Source organism: Ambystoma mexicanum, chromosome 6q (genome assembly GCF_040938575.1).
Source record: "Ambystoma mexicanum isolate Mex_15411 chromosome 6q, UKY_AmexF1_1, whole genome shotgun sequence".
In the NCBI taxonomy this organism is placed as follows: domain Eukaryota; kingdom Metazoa; phylum Chordata; class Amphibia; order Caudata; family Ambystomatidae; genus Ambystoma; species Ambystoma mexicanum.
The window spans coordinates 1,631,741,492-1,631,747,491 of NC_090937.1; the positions used below are offsets into that span (position 1 = coordinate 1,631,741,492).

The following is a 6,000-nucleotide window of genomic DNA, read 5'->3' on the forward strand; positions in this document are numbered from 1 at the left end:
GGGATTTATGGTAATTGAGTTGAGTTTCCAAACTGGCCCTTCCTTCCTTCCTTCCCATATCTGCCAGCTCGAGAAGGCTTGTTTTGTTGCACCTGGGAAGTAAAGTATCTATTTGCGAGAGAGAGAGAATGAGAGAGAGAGACAGAGAGAGAGAGACAGAGAGAGAAGGAGAAGGGGTGTTGGCAGTTAGGGTGTGAGCTAGAGAAATGAGGCCTGTCTGCAAAAGGCCATGGGATGGGAGTGCGTGGTTGCAGGTTGTTTGGCTTTGTAAGGCCTACTGCCCGCTTCACTCGAAAATGGGTCTAGGGTTGTCGGTTTGTAGGCTGTAAAAGCCCAGAAAAGCTTTTGTTCTCCAACCAGCAGAGTGGCGCAGCGGAAGCGTGCTGGGCCCATAACCCAGAGGTCGATGGATCGAAACCATCCTCTGCTAACTTTTTTCAAATTATGTTTTTGTGTCATGGCATTAGGGCACAAAGAGCTGTAAGTGCCTGGATGCAATGTCATTCCTTGAACTTGCTGCCTCGTTCCACTCTTGCGCTAAATAGGAGAGGGTCCCAGCCCAGCCAACAAAATGTACTGTTCAATCAAACCAAACTTAAAACTAAGCTCCTTTTTTAAGGGGTCCCGGGGAAATGTTGGGCTGACCGGCAAGACCTCATGATGCGAACTGCTTCTGCGTCAAACGCAAGCTTTTTTCATTCCCAGCCAATGACTTATTCTTATTTCTAAGGGCCGCTCCATCAGATAGCCCAGACAGGCAGGCGTTGGTGGTATAGTGGTGAGCATAGCTGCCTTCCAAGCAGTTGACCCGGGTTCGATTCCCGGCCAACGCAGATCAAATCTTTAAATTGTTCAAAATGCATTTTTTGGAAATCAGACTCATGCTGAAAGCAAAGCTGACACACTTTTCGTGAAAATCAAAACCCCATCCAGGAAAGGTTCTTGCATCCTAGTTTCTGCAACTGTCTATCGGTGAGGGGATTGAAGCGAGCAGGGCTCCTGGCCCCTCCCCGACAAAGCCCTGACGAAGGCCTGACAAAGGCCTATTCGCCTTGCCCTGACGGGCCTTGGTCCCAGCAGGCCACCGAGCACAGCACCTCAGCCTATTAGAGTGAGGTTTCAGGATCTCTCTCATCCTGTAAACCAACATACTGAAGAAGGTGAAACGTGTGGCTGCGCTCCTCACATGCTGAAGCAGCAGCAGCCCTTTCCCTGAAGCAAAGTTCCTTCATTCCTCCCTCCCATAACCCTTAGCAGGGGATTTATGGTAATTGAGTTGAGTTTCCAAACTGGCCCTTCCTTCCTTCCTTCCCATATCTGCCAGCTCGAGAAGGCTTGTTTTGTTGCACCTGGGAAGTAAAGTATCTATTTGCGAGAGAGAGAGAATGAGAGAGAGAGACAGAGAGAGAGAGACAGAGAGAGAAGGGGAAGGGGTGTTGGCAGTTAGGGTGTGAGCTAGAGAAATGAGGCCTGTCTGCAAAAGGCCATGGGATGGGAGTGCGTGGTTGCAGGTTGTTTGGCTTTGTAAGGCCTACTGCCCGCTTCACTCGAAAATGGGTCTAGGGTTGTCGGTTTGTAGGCTGTAAAAGCCCAGAAAAGCTTTTGTTCTCCAACCAGCAGAGTGGCGCAGCGGAAGCGTGCTGGGCCCATAACCCAGAGGTCGATGGATCGAAACCATCCTCTGCTAACTTTTTTCAAATTATGTTTTTGTGTCATGGCATTAGGGCACAAAGAGCTGTAAGTGCCTGGATGCAATGTCATTCCTTGAACTTGCTGCCTCGTTCCACTCTTGCGCTAAATAGGAGAGGGTCCCAGCCCAGCCAACAAAATGTACTGTTCAATCAAACCAAACTTAAAACCAAGCTCCTTTTTTAAGGGGTCCCGGGGAAATGTTGGGCTGACCGGCAAGACCTCATGATGCGAACTGCTTCTGCGTCAAACGCAAGCTTTTTTCATTCCCAGCCAATGACTTATTCTTATTTCTAAGGGCCGCTCCATCAGATAGCCCAGACAGGCAGGCGTTGGTGGTATAGTGGTGAGCATAGCTGCCTTCCAAGCAGTTGACCCCGGTTCGATTCCCGGCCAACGCAGATCAAATCTTTAAATGTTCAAAATGCATTTTTTGGAAATCAGACTCATGCTGAAAGCAAAGCTGACACACTTTTCGTGAAAATCAAAACCCCATCCAGGAAAGGTTCTTGCATCCTAGTTTCTGCAACTGTCTATCGCTGAGGGGATTGAAGCGAGCAGGGCTCCTGGCCCCTCCCCGACAAAGGCCTGACAAAGGCCTATTCGCCTTGCCCTGACGGGCCAAGGTCCCAGCAGGCCACCGAGCACAGCACCTCAGCCTATTAGAGTGAGGTTTCAGGATCTCTCTCATCCTGTAAACCAACATACTGAAGAAGGTGAAACGTGTGGCTGCGCTCCTCACATGCTGAAGCAGCAGCAGCCCTTTCCCTGAAGCAAAGTTCCTTCATTCCTCCCTCCCATAACCCTTAGCAGGGGATTTATGGTAATTGAGTTGAGTTTCCGAACTGGCCCTTCCTTCCTTCCTTCCCATATCTGCCAGCTCGAGAAGGCTTGTTTTGTTGCACCTGGGAAGTAAAGTATCTATTTGCGAGAGAGAGAGAATGAGAGAGAGAGACAGAGAGAGAGAGACAGAGAGAGAAGGGGAAGGGGTGTTGGCAGTTAGGGTGTGAGCTAGAGAAATGAGGCCTGTCTGCAAAAGGCCATGGGATGGGAGTGCGTGGTTGCAGGTTGTTTGGCTTTGTAAGGCCTACTGCCCGCTTCACTCGAAAATGGGTCTAGGGTTGTCGGTTTGTAGGCTGTAAAAGCCCAGAAAAGCTTTTGTTCTCCAACCAGCAGAGTGGCGCAGCAGAAGCGTGCTGGGCCCATAACCCAGAGGTCGATGGATCGAAACCATCCTCTGCTAACTTTTTTCAAATTATGTTTTTGTGTCATGGCATTAGGGCACAAAGAGCTGTAAGTGCCTGGATGCAATGTCATTCCTTGAACTTGCTGCCTCGTTCCACTCTTGCGCTAAATAGGAGAGGGTCCCAGCCCAGCCAACAAAATGTACTGTTCAATCAAACCAAACTTAAAACCAAGCTCCTTTTTTAAGGGGTCCCGGGGAAATGTTGGGCTGACCGGCAAGACCTCATGATGCGAACTGCTTCTGCGTCAAACGCGCAAGCTTTTTTCATTCCCAGCCAATGACTTATTCTTATTTCTAAGGGCCGCTCCATCAGATAGCCCAGACAGGCAGGCGTTGGTGGTATAGTGGTGAGCATAGCTGCCTTCCAAGCAGTTGACCCGGGTTTGATTCCCGGCCAACGCAGATCAAATCTTTAAATTGTTCAAAATGCATTTTTTGGAAATCAGACTCGTGCTGAAAGCAAAGCTGACACACTTTTCGTGAAAATCAAAACCCCATCCAGGAAAGGTTCTTGCATCCTAGTTTCTGCAACTGTCTATCGGTGAGGGGATTGAAGCGAGCAGGGCTCCTGGCCCCTCCCCGACAAAGGCCTGACAAAGGCCTATTCGCCTTGCCCTGACGGGCCTTGGTCCCAGCAGGCCACCGAGCACAGCACCTCAGCCTATTAGAGTGAGGTTTCAGGATCTCTCTCATCCTGTAAACCAACATACTGAAGAAGGTGAAACGTGTGGCTGCGCTCCTCACATGCTGAAGCAGCAGCAGCCCTTTCCCTGAAGCAAAGTTCCTTCATTCCTCCCTCCCATAACCCTTAGCAGGGGATTTATGGTAATTGAGTTGAGTTTCCAAACTGGCCCTTCCTTCCTTCCTTCCCATATCTGCCAGCTCGAGAAGGCTTGTTTTGTTGCACCTGGGAAGTAAAGTATCTATTTGCGAGAGAGAGAGAATGAGAGAGAGAGACAGAGAGAGAGAGACAGAGAGAGAAGGGGAAGGGGTGTTGGCAGTTAGGGTGTGAGCTAGAGAAATGAGGCCTGTCTGCAAAAGGCCATGGGATGGGAGTGCGTGGTTGCAGGTTGTTTGGCTTTGTAAGGCCTACTGCCCGCTTCACTCGAAAATGGGTCTAGGGTTGTCGGTTTGTAGGCTGTAAAAGCCCAGAAAAGCTTTTGTTCTCCAACCAGCAGAGTGGCGCAGCGGAAGCGTGCTGGGCCCATAACCCAGAGGTCGATGGATAGAAACCATCCTCTGCTAAGTTTTTTCAAATTATGTTTTTGTGTCATGGCATTAGGGCACAAAGAGCTGTAAGTGCCTGGATGCAATGTCATTCCTTGAACTTGCTGCCTCGTTCCACTCTTGCGCTAAATAGGAGAGGGTCCCAGCCCAGCCAACAAAATGTACTGTTCAATCAAACCAAACTTAAAACCAAGCTCCTTTTTTAAGGGGTCCCGGGGAAATGTTGGGCTGACCGGCAAGACCTCATGATGCGAACTGCTTCTGCGTCAAACGCAAGCTTTTTTCATTCCTAGCCAATGACTTATTCTTATTTCTAAGGGCCGCTCCATCAGATAGCCCAGACAGGCAGGCGTTGGTGGTATAGTGGTGAGCATAGCTGCCTTCCAAGCAGTTGACCCGGGTTCGATTCCCGGCCAACGCAGATCAAATCTTTAAATTGTTCAAAATGCATTTTTTGGAAATCAGACTCATGCTGAAAGCAAAGCTGACACACTTTTCGTGAAAATCAAAACCCCATCCAGGAAAGGTTCTTGCATCCTAGTTTCTGCAACTGTCTATCGGTGAGGGGATTGAAGCGAGCAGGGCTCCTGGCCCCTCCCCGACAAAGGCCTGACAAAGGCCTATTCGCCTTGCCCTGACGGGCCTTGGTCCCAGCAGGCCACCGAGCACAGCACCTCAGCCTATTAGAGTGAGGTTTCAGGATCTCTCTCATCCTGTAAACCAACATACTGAAGAAGGTGAAACGTGTGGCTGCGCTCCTCACATGCTGAAGCAGCAGCAGCCCTTTCCCTGAAGCAAAGTTCCTTCATTCCTCCCTCCCATAACCCTTAGCAGGGGATTTATGGTAATTGAGTTGAGTTTCCAAACTGGCCCTTCCTTCCTTCCTTCCCATATCTGCCAGCTCGAGAAGGCTTGTTTTGTTGCACCTGGGAAGTAAAGTATCTATTTGCGAGAGAGAGAGAATGAGAGAGAGAGACAGAGAGAGAGAGACAGAGAGAGAAGGGGAAGGGGTGTTGGCAGTTAGGGTGTGAGCTAGAGAAATGAGGCCTGTCTGCAAAAGGCCATGGGATGGGAGTGCGTGGTTGCAGGTTGTTTGGCTTTGTAAGGCCTACTGCCCGCTTCACTCGAAACTGGGTCTAGGGTTGTCGGTTTGTAGGCTGTAAAAGCCCATAAAAGCGCTTGTTCTCCAACCAGCAGAGTGGCGCAGCGGAAGCGTGCTGGGCCCATAACCCAGAGGTCGATGGATCGAAACCATCCTCTGCTAACTTTTTTCAAATTATGTTTTTGTGTCATGGCATTAGGGCACAAAGAGCTGTAAGTGCCTGGATGCAATGTCATTCCTTGAACTTGCTGCCTCGTTCCACTCTTGCGCTAAATAGGAGAGGGTCCCAGCCCAGCCAACAAAATGTACTGTTCAATCAAACCAAACTTAAAACCAAGCTCCTTTTTTAAGGGGTCCCGGGGAAATGTTGGGCTGACCGGCAAGACCTCATGATGCGAACTGCTTCTGCGTCAAATGCAAGCTTTTTTCATTCCCAGCCAATGACTTATTCTTATTTCTAAGGGCCGCTCCATCAGATAGTCCAGACAGGCAGGCGTTGGTGGTATAGTGGTGAGCATAGCTGCCTTCCAAGCAGTTGACCCGGGTTCGATTCCCGGCCAACGCAGATCAAATCTTTAAATTGTTCAAAATGCATTTTTTGGAAATCAGACTCATGCTGAAAGCAAAGCTGACACACTTTTCGTGAAAATCAAAACCCCATCCAGGAAAGGTTCTTGCATCCTAGTTTCTGCAACTGTCTATCGGTGAGGGGATTGAAGCGAGCAGGGCTCCTGGC

The 6,000-nt window shown here is 49.6% G+C and overlaps 6 non-coding genes across 6 annotated transcripts; all 6 read left to right on the forward strand.

Moving 5' to 3' along the window:
• Positions 1-358: 358 nt before the first annotated feature.
• TRNAM-CAU (transfer RNA methionine (anticodon CAU)) lies at positions 359-430 on the forward strand. Its single transcript has one exon. It is a non-coding gene; the product is annotated as a tRNA-Met (tRNA).
• Positions 431-761: 331 nt separating this feature from the next.
• Positions 762-833, forward strand: TRNAG-UCC (transfer RNA glycine (anticodon UCC)). The gene has a single exon. It is a non-coding gene; the product is annotated as a tRNA-Gly (tRNA).
• A 782-nt stretch (positions 834-1,615) lies between these two features.
• On the forward strand, positions 1,616-1,687 carry TRNAM-CAU (transfer RNA methionine (anticodon CAU)). Its single transcript has one exon. It is a non-coding gene; the product is annotated as a tRNA-Met (tRNA).
• A 2,824-nt stretch (positions 1,688-4,511) lies between these two features.
• On the forward strand, positions 4,512-4,583 carry TRNAG-UCC (transfer RNA glycine (anticodon UCC)). The gene has a single exon. It is a non-coding gene; the product is annotated as a tRNA-Gly (tRNA).
• A 771-nt stretch (positions 4,584-5,354) lies between these two features.
• Positions 5,355-5,426, forward strand: TRNAM-CAU (transfer RNA methionine (anticodon CAU)). Its single transcript has one exon. It is a non-coding gene; the product is annotated as a tRNA-Met (tRNA).
• A 331-nt stretch (positions 5,427-5,757) lies between these two features.
• Positions 5,758-5,829, forward strand: TRNAG-UCC (transfer RNA glycine (anticodon UCC)). The gene has a single exon. It is a non-coding gene; the product is annotated as a tRNA-Gly (tRNA).
• Positions 5,830-6,000: the final 171 nt, after the last annotated feature.